We start from the raw sequence: 18,910 nt of genomic DNA, 5'->3' as shown, positions 1-18,910 counted from the left end.
AATCTGTAGATTGATTTTGGCAAGATAGCCATTTTTACTATATAGATCCTGTCAATCCATGAGCATGGGAGATCTTTCCATCTTCTGAGATCTTCTTTGATTTCTTTCTTCAGAGACTTGAAGTTCTTATCATACAGATCTTTCACTTCCTTAGTTAGGGTCACATCAAGGAATTTTATATTATTTGTGACTATTGTGAGGGGTGTTGTTTCCCTAATTTCTTTCTTAGCCTGTTTATCCTTTGTGTAGAGAAAGGACACTGATTTGTTTGAGTTAATCTTATATCCAGCTACTGCACTGAAGCTGTTTATCAGGTTTAAGAGTTCTCTGGTGGAATTTTTAGGATCACTTATATATACTATCATATCATGTGCAAATACTGATATTTTGACTTTTTCCTTTCCAATTTGTATCCCCTTGATCTTTTGTTGTCTAGTTGCTCTGGGTAGGACTTCGAGTACTATATTGAATAGGTACAGAGAAAGTGGACAGCCTTGTCTAGTCCCTGATTTTAGTGGGATAGCTTCCAGCTTCTTTCCTTTTAGTTTGATGTTGGTTACTGGTTTGCTATATATTGCTTTGATTATATTTTGGTATGGGCCTTGATTTCCTGAACTTTCCAAGACTTCTATCATGAATGGGTGTTGTATTTTGTCAACTGTTTTCTCAGCATCTAACTAGATGATCATGTGGCTTTTGTCTTTGAGTTTGTTTATATAGTGGATTACATTGAAGGATTTCCATATATTAAACCACCCCTGCATCCCTGGAATGAAGCCTACTTAGTCATGATGGATGATGGTTTTGATGTGTTCTTCAATTCGGTTTGCGAGAAGTTTATTGAGTATTTTTGCATCAATATTCATAAGGGAAATTGGTCTGAAGTTCTCTTTGTTGGGTCTTTATGTGGTTTAGGTATTAGAGTAATTGTGGCTTCATAGAATGAATTGGGTAGAGTACCTTCTGTTTCTATTTTGTGGAATAGTTTGAGGAGAATTGGAATGAGGTCTTCTTTGAAGGTCTAATAGAAGTCTGCACTAAACTGGGCTTTTTTGGGGGGGGGGTTGGGAGACTATTAATGACTGCTTCTATTTCTTTAGTGGATATGGGACTGTTTAGCTCGTTAATCTGATTCTGACTTAACTTTGGTATCTGGTATCTCTCTAGAAATTTGTCTATTTCATCCATTTTTTCCAGTTTTGTTGAGTATAGCCTTTTGTAGTAGGATTTAATGAATTTCTGGATTGCCTCATGTTATGTTGTTATGTCTCTCTTTTCATTTCTGATTTTGTTAATTTGCATACTGTCCCTGTGCCCTCTAGTTAGTCTGGCTAACGTTTTATCTATCTTGTAGATTTTCTCAAAGAACCAGCTCCTGATTTGGTTGATTCTTTGAATAGTTCTTTTTGTTTCCACTTGGTTGATTTCAGCCCTGAGTTTGATTATTTCCTGCAGTCTACTCCTGTTGGGTGAATTTGCTTCCTTTTGTTCTAGAGCTTTTACTTGTGCTGTCCAACTGCTCCTGTATGCTGTCTCCAGTTTCTTTTTGAGGCACTCAGAGCTATGAGTTTTCCTCTTAGGACTGCTTCATTGTGTCCCATATATTTGGTTATGTTGTGGCTTCATTGTCATACATATATTAATTTTGACATGCTTTGAAATTATACAATAAACAAACCAAGCTATGATTTTATGAACATCATTTTTTTGGATGAGACTGAAATAAGTACAAAGGGGAAAAGGGATGATGAAAATTGGGATGATTTAAAGTGAAAGATATTTTGGTAAAGATTTAGTTTGTGTGTATGAGTGCTTGTATGTGTACCACATGCTTGCAATGACTGCAGAGGCCAGACGAGGACAGTTATAACCCTTGGATTTGGATGTGCAGGTTGTTATGCCATCATGTAAGTAAGGGGAGTTGAACTGTCCTCTGGAAGAGCTGAAAATGCTTTTAACAGCAGATCCATCTTTCCAGCCCCACAGAGAATTTATTTTCTAAATAGAGTGTAGGGTAAGAAAATATCTGGACACTCTTTACCACTGAATATAAAGAGAACATTTGCAAGTAATTGCACAGTGAGTTCAGTGATCATGGTAGTCTGTTATTTGGGAGAAGGAGAGGGAGAGGGAGAGGGAGAGGGAGAGGGAGAGGGAGAGGGAGAGAGAAATCCACCTGCCTTTGTCTCTGCAATGTTGGGCTTGAAAGTGTATATTACCACACATGGCTTATATGTTCAATAGTTTGTTTGATGCTCTAATTTCCAAATGAAGCCTATGTATTTTTTTTTTCTTATTGAAAAGTCCTGCTATACAAAACACGGTGATATTTTGGCTTTTACTTTGAAAATATAGGGATTTCTTTATGTTATTCTAATCTCCCAGCAAGCAAGTGAGAGGGCATATAACTATACTCCATTCCTCTAACTGTTGCTAAGAGCTGGAGAAGTGTGTGCATTCAGATACCCAGTGAGCAGACACATTTCCCCTCTAGTGAACAAGTGTATTTTGAAGTTGGGTTTTGTGCTAAGAGAATTCACTGTCTCTTTCCTGAGTACAGGGAGTGATAAATTAGCACTGCCTATATTTTAACTCCAGCCCCACAGCTACTATACTATGGGCATTTTCTTTAAGTCTGCCCAGCTTTAGCATTTCCCAGCATTCCTCTAAATTCCACTACTCTCTGGGGCCTGCACTTGGCCTCATGTCAATAGATTTCTTTGGCACTCGTGAACAAGACTGATTTCATTTTAGTTCTCCACTAGGCTTTGTTTGGCTCAATGGAGGTCAGAGCATGCTCTATGGAGACCAGAGGTGTTCACCTGGAAAAGTCAGTTCTGCTTCTCTGACTGCCACAGACCTTTGACGAATGTCTACACAAAGAAAATAAAGCATACTTTGTCACTCAGATTACTCACAGACTAAAGTTCATGTCATCATAGCATTTTTGTGGCTTTGAAGATTATCTTCCCCAGGTCAGACTTAGTTTACATCCAAACCTTATTTTAACCTTTTAATCCATTGCCTTTGAAACCATAACAGACCTTGGAGTGCATACTCTGAGGTCCTGCTCATCCCCACAACCTTCAAGAGCATTATCCAAAAACTCCATATCAGAGACAGAGATAGGAAGAGTCACTGTGAACAACCCGGTGAGTTTAGAGAAGTGTGATCCTTCTTCGTTGTCAAAGCTTTAAGATCAACAGAATTATTATGAGTAAAAATTAGTTTGCAAGATAGACATATTATGGATATATTAGGAAAAGAAGACAGGATCTTGAATACTGATGGTCAGCTCAGGAGAGCTGAAACGCAGCATCCTCCCACCAAAGGCCTCCAAACAATACAAGCTAAAGAATGCAACTGAGATTTTCATTAAAATGTACTTCAGCTGATATGTACTACTTCAGGTTACCCCCAGGCATTTGCTACCTTTTAGAAGCATACACACGGAAAACAGTTTACTTATCCTCTTTTACATGAGCCAAACATAATTCTACAACATTCATTCACTAAAATTTTGTATTTGCCCCCCCTGGAAATGGGCAAAGAGACAACTTGGTGTTGTTTTTCTTACATTGGTCAGGGGCAGAATAGATGTCAGTCTTTTGTTCATACTAGCTTGATGCCTGGTTTGGTAGATCAAGCTGTTCTATGCCTAGGACACATCAAATCAAATCAAATCAAATCAGATCAGATCAGATCAGATCAGATCAGATCAGATCAGATCAGATCAGATCAAATCAAATCAAATCCAGGTAACACAGCTCAGGAGAAGGAGGATAGACAGAGACGTGTTTTTCCACATGACATGAGGTGTAGCTGAGGAAAGATGCTCACAGATCTTTTACCCCATGGCTAGTGCAGGCCATAGACATACCAAGCCCTGCCTACTACCATGTAGTGTAGCTCAGAACTAGGCAGACAGAGACCTACAGACCACCATGCCACCCACAGATCTACCCTCTGCCCTACAGTACAGGCAGGTCAAGATGGGACAGAAGACACAGGCTTACCATCATGTCACACAGCTCTGCTTCTCACTAGAGTAGACCCAGCACCTCACCCATACTGCAGAGCACAACAGAATTGACCCTGGTGGTGGTAAGCTGCCCTGAGGGTAAGAGTGGGAGACCTGGCTCAGCCACTTGTCCCCGCCCCCCAGCCTTCACAACCTGCAACAACTGGGAGAGCTGACTCTAAGGGCATGAAAGCAGGAGATGGGACTCTGCCACCTCTTTGGTTGTAGCACTCAGGAGAGCAGGCTGTGCACCTTGCCTGGACAACACAGTGGAACCAGCCCTGGTGGTGAAGGCCTGGTGAGCCAGTATCAAGTGTGTGAGACCAGGAAAGCTGTCCCAGTCCCTCACAGGCTGCAGCACTTGAGAGTGTGGGCCCCACCCCTCTACAATGAAGCAGAATAGAGCTGACTCTAGAGTCATGGGATATATCCAGTGAGCTGGCTCAAAGGCATGAGAGCAGGAGAGATGACTTTGCCTCCTGTCAATGCTGGCCAGGTGTCCTAGCTAAGAGCAGTGTGAGAGAGGTTGCCCTGGTGGTATGGATAAGGGAGGGCTAGCTTGCTGACCACCTTGACTTTCATCTGGGTCCAGATACAGGGGATGAACTGGCCCATCCTAAAATCTATTACATCTTTGAATGACTGGGATGCATGAAAGGGCTAGTCCTGCTGATCCAAAGCCAAAGGATCTCCATGACACAAGGCAATGGGATGAATCAAGGAATCCCAGGGGAGTCCTGGTGAGGATCCAATATTGATGGTTTCATAGATGTCAGAGATCTCAAAGCAGACCAATGACTCATTGAAATGAATCTTTGCAAGTGAAGATGTGTGGATAGAGAGAGATACTGTGGAACACATTGCAACATACTACAGCTTCCATGACAAGATGTTTTGTATGCTTTGTTTTTGTCTGTGTGTATGTTTTTTATTTTGGGGGGAGGTTGCAAGGGTGAAGGGTGGATATGAGGGGATAGGGGAATTAGTGAAACTGGGGTACAAGATGTAAAACTGACAAGGAATCAATAAAAAGTTTGAAAAAATTGGTTGAATCTTCAATATCTTTTGTGTATTTGATATTGTATATTTATCCAGTGAAATATATCCATAAGCAATATTTTCTCTATGAAAAACTTCTCTTTTTCATCACAAGAAAAATTGACAAAAAATAATGTTCAGTGAATTGTGGAGACTTCCCTTTCGAATCACTACTGAATAGATCTTCCTTGGGATGATTGTGTAAATTTGACATAACCATAGCTGAACTGGTTTTTGAAGTTACATATTTTTATATGTAAGAGTATTTTTACTGAATGTATATGTGTGAGTCACATTTGTCTTGGTACCTGAGGGGGCCACAGGAGGGCACTGGATCCACTGGAACTAAAATTATAGATGTTTGTGCGCTGTCATTGCTGGGAGCCAAATTGTGCTCTTAAAAAGTAGTAAGTGCTCTTAACATAGATACATATACCCTGCCTCCCTCTTCCCCTCCCTCTCTTTCTCTCTCACTCTCTCTCTGGCTGGCCTTGAACTCATTTTGCAGAATAGGCTGGGGTTTAATTTATAGAGACCTATATGCTTCTACTTCCCAAGTGCTAAAGGTTAAATTTAGTCTTTTGCACTAAAAAAAAATTCTGGATAATTCTGCACATATTTGCTGTCATCCCTGGAACACAGCATATCCTCCACAATGACATTTTCCTGGGAAAATTCTGTCTTTGTATTACAAAACTGCATTAGTGACAGCAAGCCATCATTAACTAGACAATACGGATTTGTGAAATAGGTTGCACACATGTTCTTTTACAAGTGGGTTTGATTACCATGGCATTAGCAAAATTTACATTGATTAACCAGTAAGCTGTAATGTTGTTTTCGATCTGGTCTGAACAAATCAATTTTACTTAACACTTTAAGTTTTCTTGACATTGAGGTATTTAGGATAAGTAGGTATTATATTGCCTGTGGGGAAACACTGCACTTGTAATTAGGCAAAGAAAGTAATTTTACCAAAAGAAGAGAAATTGAGTAAAGTTTTCCAGGTAATAGGATTCTCTGAAATGTCAGGACCATTCCTACCTGCAGCTAATCTAAGTGTAGCCATCTCTATGTTGAAGTTGGCCATGAGACAAAATGACTGTTCTATAATATAGGAGAGAGGAAAGACAACTCAGAAATGCTGATCATGAAAGAGCCTGGCACAGAGTCAGATCTCCAGAAGCATCCCTTGATTCAAATGAGCCCTGTGTAAAACAGACCATCCTCTCTCCACTCACAATATGCCATTTATACTTTTCTAGAACTAACGGTACAGGTCAAAATTTCATATAATGGGCATGTTCTGCATTTCCACATGTATCTATATCAACTTCTTTGTGTGTGTGTAGGGCAGAGATCAAACTTGTGTTATCTCGCAGGTATGCACTGTATACCTTTCTTTTGAGATGGTAGTTTCATTGGTTAGCAAGCTCCAGGGATTCATTGGACTCCATATGTCCATGGTTGGTATCACATTCATGAGCTCTCATGCCTTGGCATTATTTTTGGTGTATGTTTGTATATGTGCATTGGTACACTGGGCATGGAGGCCAGAGGTTCATGTCTGGTGAGCTGTGTATAAATAGCCTGGTCCCCAGTAGAGTACAGGCCTTGAACCCTGCTGACCTGGTAGGTGGTGACTTCCACCTGCATGGGATTTCAGGTGTTCGGCCAATGCCCCAAGTTTCTGTTATTTTGTCTGGACTCTACCCCCACAGTTACCCGGCTACAGCCAGGTATGCTCCTTCCCACAGTTACCTGGAAAAAGCTAGGTAGGCCCAGCCCACTATAAAAGGAGCTGCTTGCCCCTTCCTTGCTCTCTTATTCTCTTGCTCTTACTCTTGCTCCCTTGTTCCCCTCCCTCTATTCCCTTACCCCCATCTCCACATGGCCATGACTGGACTCTACTTCCCTACTCTCTTCCTCTCTTTACCTTTCTACAATAAATACCTTAAAACCACGGACTGCCTCTTCTTATTGGGATCCACTGTGCTGGAGCAGTGGGGCACGTCTTTCTCTCAAGAGCCTCACATTTAACCTCCCTCTGGGAAGCCTCCCTGTGCTCCCAGGGATGGCTTCCACAACTCAAGCCTCCTACTGAACAAGCCAAGGACTCTAATCCCTGCAGTAACCAGTCTTCTACCCTAATTTTTGAGACAAGATCCTTACTGACCCTAGCGCTCATTGATTCTGCTAATCTGGCCAGCTAGCAAGCCCCAGGGACCAACCGTCCTATCTCTACCTTCCTAGTGCTGAGGTTACAGGTGTACCCTGCTGTACTTAGCTTTGTCATGGGATCCAAAGGCTGGCTCTTCTGCTTACACAATAAGCAGCTGACACACACAGCCATTCCCACAGCCCTACAGATACATCTTTTATTAGTACATACGATGTATTGATTTGGGTCGACCATAGAATAACTGTATAGAGGGAAGAATTCTAATTATAGGAGAACATTTAGGATAGAGTTGAAAGTTTCACTTGGACAAAAATTTCCTTCTTGCTGACATTGATCTGATGCTTTAGGGGTTACTAAAATAATTCCCATGACTATTTTGAAGGGCCAGGCACTCTGGAAAATTAGAAAACTAAGACAAACTTCTATTCCTATAAGCGACTAATGAGAATAAGGTACCTGGGCATGATGTCTGCTGGAGAAAAAGTTGCGATGTATGATACATATTCTATGATGAGTTCTTACCAACCCTTAGCTTTTGTTATTAATGCTAAAGTCAGAAGACCAGTAGATAGCATACTGAGAAAAGTGTCATGAAGCACATCTCAGAAACTGCACAAAAAGCTTCCACTGGAAGTAACACTAAGAAGAAATGAGAAACAAACATAGATTTTATATGTTCTCTGAACCACATTAACTAAATGAGGAATTTTACAGAACTATCAGTATATTCCTGTCTGTGTTTTTCTTGATTTCCAAATAGGCCTTCAAAATATTTTTAAAATATTAAAAAGATTTATTGTGCATGGGAAAAAATCAGTTTGATGTTTTAAAACTAAATAGTGTACTTGTCACAGTAGGGGGAAAAAAAAGTAAAACCATATTATTACTTCAGCAGATAGTATGAAAAGCATTTGACAAAAATCCAGCATTTTTTCTTCCTAAAGCATTAGCCACATTAGGAACTGTAGGATATTTTCTTCTTTCAAATTTTATTATTATATTTTATGTGTATGAATGCTTTTCCTGCAGATATGTCTGGAAACCACCTGAGGGCCTGGTGTCTGTAGAGGTAAGAAGAAGGCATTGGATGTTCTAGAACTGAAGTTACAGGTGACCATGAGCTACCTTAAGAACTGTACCTGAGTCTTCTGGAAGAGCAGCTAGTGCTCTTGACTGCTGAGTCATTGCTCCAGCTTCCTAAATGAGATTTTCTTGACTTGATCAATTTCATCCACAAAATTGCAACAGCCAGGAAAGACACTTGCTACCAAACTTGGTGACCTGAGTTTGACTCTCAGGTCTCATATGTTGAAAAGAAAAAAATGACTCCTGCAATTTGTGGTTTCACTTTCTTCAGTGAACCAGGGCATAATTGAGCCCCATCAATGACTGACTGACTGACTGACTGACTGACTGACTGACTGACTGACTGACTGTCTTAGTCAGGGTTTCTATTCCTGGACAAAACATCATGACCAAGAAGCAAGTTGGGGAGGAAAGGGTTTATTCAGCTTACACTTCCACATCACTGTTGATCACCAAAGGATGCAGGACTGGAACTCAAGCAGGTCAGGAAGCAGGAGCTGATGCAGAGGCCATGGAGGGATGTTCCTTACTGGCTTGCTTCCCCTGGCTTACTCAGGCTGCTCTCTTATAGAACCAAGACTACCAGCCCAGAGATGGCACCACCCACAANGGGCCTTTCCCCCTTGATCACTAATTGAGAAAATGCCTTACAGTTGGATCTCATGGAGACATTTCCCCAACTGAAGCTCCTTTCTCTGTGATAACTCCAGCCTGTGTCAAGTTGACACAAAACGAGCCAGTACACTGACTGACTGTCTGAATCCATGTAATAAAAAAGTCTTAAAAATCCAACTAATGGTTTTCCCCTAAAATTAGTAATAAGAGAAATGAGGCTTTCTTCACCATGCCTACTTAACATTGTATTGGAATAGCTAATGAAGTGGGCAAAAAGAGGGACAGTATATGGGAAAAGCAGAAGTAAACTATTTATATTTGATGATGGGATTATCTTTATAGACAGATGTATGGAACATAGAAAGATGCTCTTAAAACAAGAGACTTTAGTGATGTTGCAGAATATGAGTACAATTGTCTTATAGAGAGTAATAAAAATAACTAACATTAAATCAATGCCACTAAAACAGTATAAAGGTATGGAGTATTTGGGAAATAATTTTTATGAAACAATTGCAACACTTATCCAACAAGCACCAAACACTCAGAGAGAGGTTAAAGAGGAGTCAATAATAAATGAAGTGATGTAGTCCATGCAAGGGTTAATTTCAATTTTCACCTTCTCTGAATAAAGGAACAACTAAAAAAGTACTAAAGCACACCCCTGGGCACATTTCCAGACATGAGTAGACTATGAGTGTTCTTAATAACAATACTCTTCTTACACTTATTTTTATTTTATGTATATGAATTACTTGCCTATATGTATGTGTGTGTACTATGTGTATATACAATAAAGGTCAGAAGATGAAGTCATATTCCTACAAAGAGAGTTACTGATGAATGTGAGCTAACACACAGATTTTGGGAACCAAAGCTGGGTCTTCTGTAAGAGCAGCAAGTGCTCTTAACCATGGGGCCATTTGCCTAGTTCCATTCTTGATTTGGTTTATTGATGACTACAGAAATTGAATTGAGATATTGTGGAAGTGTGGAGAGCAGAGCCTCACTGGAGAAATAAATATGACATTGGGTGGTGTATCTTGATCCTTGCCTGCCTGTCTGGTCCTGCTACGCCTCTTTGTTTCCTGGATGCCAAGAAGGAAGGAAACCGCTCTCTTCTACCATCTTCTTCCACCTTGCCAGAGGCTCAAACAAAAGAAAGATAGCTGAAAATGAATCAAAGTATTTGAAACTTTGAGCCAAAAATAAATCTTAACATCCTTTTAAATAATTTCTTTCAGGTCTTTGTCATGGAGATGAAATACTGACTAATACACATTGGAAAATTCAATATTGTTAATCTGCTGGTGCTATCTAAACTGACTTGCAGACCAAATGTAATCTGAATTTATATTCTAGGCTTCTTTATCTCCTCTTCCTTTTTGGTTGAAATTGGCAAGGAGATTTGAAAATGTACAGGGTCTACAACAAACAAAACAGATTTGAAAAAGAACAAAGTTGGAGTATTATATTTGATTTTAAGACATATTACTTAGCTATTCATTGATAATATTTAAATAAATTGAGGATAGCATCCATATGAAGATGAACAAGTAGATAAATAGAATATAAAGATTCCAGAAAAGAACACATGACTATCCAGCCAACTGCTTTTTTGGTACTAGCACAGTTGGAAGTTCACATGAAAAGCAACACAGAGCAATGTCTTATCATATAAATAAATGTAAGTTTGGAGTATTCCTGAGACCTAGTGGACAACCCAAAGGTGTAAAACCTGGAGAACATATTAGACAAAATCGTTGGGTAGAAAATACCTTTTAATATATTACAGTTAGTAGACGTGTGTGTGTGTGTGTGTGTGTGTGTGTGTGTGTGTGTGTGTGTATGTTTCCGTGTCTGGGAGGCAAGAAGGGGTCAAGGGGAAAGTGTATATTGGTGTGTATGAATGTAATACATGTATATCTGCAACACATATGTATTCAATGTACTTGGATATATAAAACACAGGAAAAAGTAAATATGCAAATAAGTTGGATCCAATCAAGACAGGGAACAGCAGAGTAATGTAAATGGAGACATTTTAATAGAAGGAATAACTAAAATTGAAGTATAAGAAATCAGGGATTGCCCAAAAGAGGTAATGAGAAACCCACAGAGGCAGTGGATATAAGAAACAGGTATCATCCCAAATACTGAGAGAAGGCACCCATAAGAAAATACTCCACGGTCACCCACCAACTTCTATATGGTTGAGATATAGACTCTGTCAGAGAAGGGATAGCATTAACTCAAGTAAGGCAGTCTTGGTTCAGCAATGGTGCTAGTCATCTGCAGTTCACTCTCTAGGGCAGCAGGACCTTAGCAGTCACAGGAAATGTTCCTATGTTTGCCATTAGAGGATGCTTTGAGAATAGCCCGTACCTGTAGATGCTGGCCCTGCAAAAGCCTGGCACTGGAGGAGCATCAGTACTGAAAGTGCCTGTCTAGTGCGCATAGTACAACTCAGAAGCAAAGCTTCTATTACATCTCTGTTGCACCTTCTGCCTACAAAGCTTAGGGTGCTGTTGAGGAAAAGTGTTAAAGAGTCCAGGTCCACTCTTACAGAGTACGCAGAAAGACATTGAATCAGGAACTAGCATAGAGACAACAGAGGACTTAGGACATTTTGGGTGGCAGAGTATGATAGATATATCTTGATTGTGGCAATGGCTCCATAGATGGGTTTTGACCAAAGCAAACATGGAATGTATGGAGTTTCTTAATGTCAATAATATCTTAACAAAACTGTGAAGACATTTGTAAAATTCCTCTCTCTCTCTCTCTCTCTCTCTCTCTCTCTCTCTCTCTCTCTCTCTCTCTGTTTTTCTCTTGGTTTTTCGAGACAGGGTTTCTCTGTGTAGCCTTGGCTGTCCTGGAACTCACTCTGTAGACTAGGCTGGCCTCAAACTCAGAAATCTGCCTGCCTCTGTCTCCCAAGTGCTGGGATTAAAGGTGGGTACCACCTCTGCCTGGCAACTCATATTGACTAACTAGACACTTAAGTGGAAGAGAGTTGTATTCTTGTGTCTGAGTATGAATATATAGATACATTATATGCATGCATATATTTCAATTAAGAGACATGTTTGCTGACCATTAAGAAGTCCTCGCCTTCTCAGAGTGAAATCTCCTAGGGGTCTGGCCAGTAGGCTTACACTAATTATCACTCAGGAGTATAGTTTGAGGAAGTTGACTCTACCTGTCTAACCAGTGAAGCAGAAATTAAGCTTCTCTTGTTAAAAATTCAGTGTTTCAGGAGCTTTGCATGAGATCTGTTACTCTCCAGCACGGAACCTTTTCCCTACCCTGAGCCGTGTCTTGCTTCTTAGCTTGAATGGATATCCTAAACCCTAACTTTCCTCTCAGGAGATTTGCTTAAGGTTGCTACTCAAAGGGACATTTAGATATGCTGGACTATAGCTTGGTTTGTTCCTCTTTAGTATAGAAAGTAGTGACATCTCTAATCTCCTGTATGTTGATAATTTTACATCAATTTGTATTCATTTAGTGCCTAAGATATACGGGCAATCTATTAGTTAATAAGGCTTAAATAATAGCACAAACAGTCTTTAACCTTGTGGTACATGTATGTTTTTGTTAAAAGCTATCTCAAGAAAATATAAGCACAGTCTCTAACATAGGTCATGTAATATCACTTAACATAATGTGAAGATTCCTCTCCCAACATGCCATTAGGATCATTTTAAGCTTCTAAGGCCAGAGACTTAGAAATGATGCCCTGTGGTGTTACCATTCACACGAGAACACTTAACTCTTCAGATAATCTCCGGAGAGATGAGTGCTTGTTGGAGATTTGGTTTGTTTTTCCCATGGCTTAATTTAAATTAATCAGTTTAAAAGTAGCTGACATTGTTTATGAGCTCTGCAACTGTAGCCTAGAGACTATATGTTGTTTTCTGTCCCCATCGCTGTTACCATTGTTCTCATAAAGAAGATCAAGAGATGGAGAAAAGGGTTAAGATAATAGTTCAATAAGTTCAATCAACCAACCAACCAACCAACCAACCAACCAACCAACCAACCAACCAACCAATCAATCAATCAAACAAACAAACCTGTTTGTGTGTGTTCATTGTGGTGTATGTTTTGGCTCTGCATGTGCGTCTATGTGAACACATGTGGAGGCCTGTGGGAGATATTGGGTATCTTTCTGTATTGCTTTTCACCTTATTCCCTTAGGAAGGGACATCTCCCTGAACATAAAACTCTTTGTTTCAGTGATTCTGGCTGGCTGTGTAGTGAGCTCTTGGGTAATCTACCTGTCTTTCCTGCACAATGTTGGGGTTACAGGTATGCAACCATGCCTAGCTCTTGCTAAAGTTTGGACCTATGTCTTTGTGATTTTTGTACAAGCACTCTTACTTCCTGTCCAGCTCTCCACCTCAAAAATGTTTTTGAATATGTATTTGTTCTTAGAATAAGGCCAGTCCTGTAAGGAGGTGGAAAAGCCCCATATAAATTCAGCTTGTCCTTACAGGCCTTGGGTTGTTAAATGGTGAAACTACTGGAGAGAGACCATCCATCTTTGGAACAGTGCTTGTAGTCTTGAGACCAAAACAAAATAAAAAACGGGCATTGTGTGGATCTAATTGTTAGTGAAGTGTCTGAAGAGGTGCAATTTCCAAGATGTTCAAGAGATTGAAAATCTGCTAAGAAGGATTTGAAGGAAGGTGGATTTGGATGTGTGAGTAAAGCTATGGGGGAGAGATGATATGTGACAGACCATTAGAATGTACATGTAGATAACCATACAAACATTTAAGAAATTGCCATATAAATTTATACTTTCTAAAATAGGACAGCTTCCACTCTTTCAGTAAAATATTTAAAAGGGGCTTGCAACTTGGGTACAAAGTTATAACTACTAAAAATATTGAATATTTTGTAAACCTTTTCCAAAAGAAATATAGTAAGTTCTTGCTTTCAGTATTATTTTGCAAAGTCATAGCAGTAATCACATTTAATTAATAATTGAAATTAACTATAAAGAATCATTTTTGTTGATTCCTTATTTTACTCAGTTAGCTTATTATTCAGCTTGCCTTCACCCCAAATCCCAGAGAATGCAGAAAACTGGTTACTTATTTTTAGTAAACTGTCATTTTTGTACTGCCTTGGAAAACAGTAGTATATGTATGGGCCTGGAAGATAGTAATAGTATTTTAGTAATATAGAAGCAATGTACCTCTCAGATAATTCTGTAATGGTTTTGATAGAGCAACACTAATTCAATGATTTCCTGGCACAGTGTACCAAATAGAAATCTCCCAATGAACATGAAAAGGAGATGACCTATATTTGTATTGGAAAATAATGTATGAAACAGTTTCAGGTTTATAATAGAAACATCCTTAACAAATTATATACACAATATTCTCCAGGTATTATAAAGACATTCCAGATAACTGGGGCACACCTAAGTGAAATCACTTACACATCATTTTCTAAGTCATTTATTGGTCTGCAAGTGGAATAGCCTGCCCCCACCAGAGTATCTGTCTTTGTCTCCTATACATCTCCCACATCAGCTTCTTTCTCTCTGCATGAATAGCTCCCCAGGCACTGTCCAGGTCAGGCTTGAGGAGAGTTCCCCACAAGACAGAAGCCAAATTCTATTTAAAAAAATGGTTTGTGATCCAAAACTTATCAGATATACTTTTGAGAAAATAAGCACACTACATCTTTACTACTTCACTATAACTTTGGAACCAATTATAGGTTTTCAAAGTGTGTGTGTGTGTGTGTGTGTGTGCCAGCATGTACATGGATGCAAGAGTGTGTGTGCATGTGTGTTTGTGTGTGCATGTGTGTGTGCTATATATGAATATCTACAAGTGTGTGGCACATGAGGGTATGTGAGTACACATCTGTGTGTGTGTATGTGTGTGTGCATGTAAGTCTGAATGTCTGTATGTGTGTGGCACACCAGGGTATGTGAGTACATGTATAGGCCAGAGACAAATGTCAGTTGTCTTTCTTCCTCAAATGTTCCACACCTTATTTTGAGGCAGGGTTTCTCACTTGAACCAGAATTTACTAACTTGGGTAATCTAGCCAGACAATGTCTCTGCCTCCTAAATGCTTAGATTACAGGCAGGGCAGCCTACCTGTCGGCATTTGCATGGGTTCTGCAGATACAAATTATGGTTCTGATGCTTTTACAAGCATTTCACCACTGAGTCATCTCCCTAACTTTAGAGTCTTAGTTTAAAAACTCATGAACCTTTTGGTCTCTAGCAACCTCCATAACTCTGAAAGCTCACTTAAAAATACATATTTTATGTGTCAATATATTGTGTACTTGTAAACCACAATTCTGCCATAGCCTACAGATGCCAGAAAAAAGCATACATAAGATCCCTTGGAACTCAATTTAGACAGTTGTTAACCACTGTGTGGTGGTCAAGAACTGGACCTTGGTTCTTTGCAAAAGCAATAAACACTCTTAAATGTTAAATAATCATTCAGCACTTATTTTTTAAATATGTCTGTAGCCTTGACTTCCTTTTCCTTCCTTACCAAATCCAGTATTACCACCCCAGCAATGTCTTTGTCTTTAACTTACAAAAAGTATTTATTTATTTATTTTTATTTTTTGAGACAGTGTTTCATGATGTATCGCTGGAACTTGCTATGAAGACCAGGCTAGACTTGAACCCTCATAGATTCTCCTGTTTCTGCTTCCTGAGTAGAATTACAAGCATGCTCCATCACTCATGGGAGGGATTATCTTTAAATTATTTTAGTTTTTATTTAGGTCTCTGTGTGTCTGTATGTATGTACATGTGTGTGTGTGGATATCCACAGAGATCAGAGGAGGGAGTCCCAGGAATTGCAGGTACTTGTAAGCCTCCTGATATGGGTGCTTGTACATGTACTCAGGGTTTCTGTGAGAGCACCAACTATTCTCATTTATTAAGCTATCTCTCCAACCCCCAATTCATACATTTTCAATAAAATCACCATTATTTGGCACTGTTGATTTACCCTCTGACTATTCCTCCATCTCACCTCTTGATGCACATCATTCAGCTCTGTGACCAGGCCTTAGAAACACTATTAACATCCTCACACTTTTCATTGTCCGTACTTCACTTCACCTGGCAAAACCCCAACCCTGATGCAAAAGGCTGAATGCTGAATCTCTGAACATGCTACTCCACTGTCCTTAGATGTGACCAGACATGAAGCTGCAGGTAAAGCTAATGGTGCTAATGAGCTGGGTGTGGGATGGAGAGTGTCCTGCATTACCCAGGTGAAAGAAGAAGCAGGGGCCTGGCAACTCTTGTTATCTCCAAAGTTGAAGAGAGCAGGAAGAACAGAGAGCTCTAGAAACTGGAGGTAGAGAATGAACTCTTACCCAGAATGTCCAAGGAGGCAGCAATGCCAACACACAGGGTTTTGCCCAATGCTCTTCATCTCTGACTTCTGACCTCCAGCAATGTAAACCAGTACACTTGTGGTGTTATATGTTCTGTGTCTGAAGTGCTTTAGAAGTAACAAGACACCACTGCTCATTGTTAGCCTTAGTTACCTACTTACAGCATTCCAGAGCTTGGACAGTTTATCATTGGAAGAACATACAACCATGCTAAAAGGACCCACTTCAAGATGACTACACTTCAAGACAATCTTTTCAAACATCTCCATAGATACAGTCTCTCCCCTTTTCAAGGTGGTTGTTCCATAGCACCTTTGCTCAGATCTCTAGCCCTGCCTTTCCACAATTTACTAGTGGCTAATCAGTCACATGACAGAAAAAATCACTAAGTAATATCACATGTTCATGCCATGGCTCTTATCTACTTCTGGTGCTACATATGTGCTCAGTTTTCCACACATTCCAGTGGATGAACTGTTTGTGAGTCAATGAAAATCCAACCTCTTCCATTCTATCTTCAACTTCAAATGCATCCCTTTTTATTTAGTACTTTCCTAAATGGCAGTGATATTTCCTTATTAGCACAGGAAAAATGTGTTGATGTTTCACTTCCACTATTTCTTTCACTTTCCACCTCCAAATATACAAGTATCTGTCTTCATACCAAGGTGTGGCCTGCCTCCACTATACTCTGTCCTCCAGAGATTGCATTGCCTCAACTGTCATCTGTCAACATTTCCTTCATTGTCAGCTGCAGGGTGTGAGGACCTGTCTTCCCGTAGTTTCCATTATTAAGGCTTCATTATCTTTTTCTTTTCCTTTTTTAAATTAATTTTTAATATTTTTTATTACATATTTTCCTCAATTACATTTCCAATGCTATTCCAAAAGTCCCCCATACCCTCTCCCCCACTTCCCTACCCACCCATTCCCAATTTTTTGGCCCTGGCATTCCCCTGTACTGGGGCATATAAAGTTTGCATGTCCAATGGGCCTCTCTTTCCAGTGATGGCCGACTAGGCCATCTTTTGATACATATGCAGCTAGAGTCAAGAGCTCCGGGGTACTGGTTAGTTCATAATGTTGTTCCACCTATAGGGTTGCAGATCCCTTTAGTTCCTTGGGTACTTTCTTTAGCTCCTCCATTGGGAGTCCTATGATCCATCCAATAGCTGACTGTGAGCATCCACTTATGTGTTTGTTAGGCCCCGGCATAGTCTCACAAGAGACAGCTATATCTGGGTCCTTTCAGCAAAATCTTGCTAGTGTATGCAATGGTGTCAGCGTTTGGAAGCTGATTATGGGATGGATCCCTGGATATGGCAGTCTCTAGATGGTCCATCCTTTCATCACAGCTCCAAACTTTGTCTCTGTAACTCCTTCCATGGGTGTTTTGTTCCCAATTCTAAGAAGGGGCACAGTGTCTACACTTTGGTCTTCATTCTTCTTGAGTTTCATGCGTTAAGAGTTAGATACTGTTTTAGTTATTATTTTATTGCCATGATAAAATGCCATGACAAAGGCAACTTATAAAAGAAGCATTTAATTGGGGGCTTACAGTTTCAGAGTGTGAGTTCATGACCATTATGGAGGGGAACGTGGTGGGCAGAGATGGCACTGGAACAGTAGCTGAGGGCTTATGTCCTGATCTGCAGGCAGGAGGCAGAGTGAGACTGAGCCTGGCCCTTGTGTTTGAAACCTCAAAGCTTATCTCCAGTGACACACTTCCTGCAACAAGGTCACACCTCCTAAGCCTTTCTAAACAGTTCTACTAACTGGGAACCTAACAATCAAATACAGGAGCCTAGAGTGGCTGTTCTCATTTAAACTATCACTGACCCTTCTGATCAGAAGGAAGCTCCTTTCTCAGCTTCCATGTTTGGGTATCTCTTCTCCTTATCAATATTTCAATTAAACTGTCACCTTTCCTCAGAAGGATTGGCTTAGTTACCAATCAGTCCTGAAGTTATTTTATTCTACTACTCCTAAAATATATTCATGACATCTATCAATATCACATTTCATTTCTCACCCATCATCCATTCATCTGTTTTTTTAATGTGTTTCCTACCACAATATATATCAGCATTCATTTAAATTAATTTTTATAGGTAATTCTCTGTTACTGTAATAGAATGTCTGACATAAATAGTCTAGAAAGAGGAAATATTTATTTCTTTTTTCCAATAATTAATTTTCCCATTAATTAATTTATTTATTCACTTTACATCCTGGTCACTGCCCATTCCTCCTTACTAGTCTCTACCTTACTGCAGCCTAGGCTGATCTTCTTCTACTGAGGCCAGACAGGGTAGCCCACCCAGGGGAATGGATTCCACAGACAGGTAACCCCTTCAGGAACAGCTTCCACTCCAGTTGCTGGGGGACCCACATGAAGACCAAGCTGCACATCTATTAAATATGTGCTGGGCGGCATGGCTAAGTCCAGAGTGTGTATGCTGAAAAGATTTATTTTATCTCATGTTTTTAGAACCTTCATTTCATTATAGTCAACTTTGATTCTGGGTCTATGCTAAGTACTATGTGGCTATTTCCTCTCAAT

General features: G+C 39.9%; 1 protein-coding gene and 1 non-coding gene across 5 annotated transcripts in view; one reads left to right on the top strand and one right to left on the bottom strand.

Annotated features, from left to right (window-relative positions):
• Positions 1-18,910, bottom strand: part of Hs3st5 (heparan sulfate-glucosamine 3-sulfotransferase 5) — a 291,841-nt gene that overhangs the window by 46,077 nt on the left and 226,854 nt on the right. The window lies entirely within an intron of this gene.
• On the top strand, positions 3,531-3,671 carry LOC115032215. The gene has a single exon (XR_003837871.1). It is a non-coding gene; the product is annotated as a small nucleolar RNA SNORA48 (small nucleolar RNA).

Source organism: Mus caroli, chromosome 10 (genome assembly GCF_900094665.2).
Source record: "Mus caroli chromosome 10, CAROLI_EIJ_v1.1, whole genome shotgun sequence".
Classification (NCBI taxonomy): Eukaryota; Metazoa; Chordata; class Mammalia; order Rodentia; family Muridae; genus Mus; species Mus caroli.
Note: the sequence above shows the minus strand (reverse complement) of the source record. Positions and strands in the feature narration are given on the sequence as shown.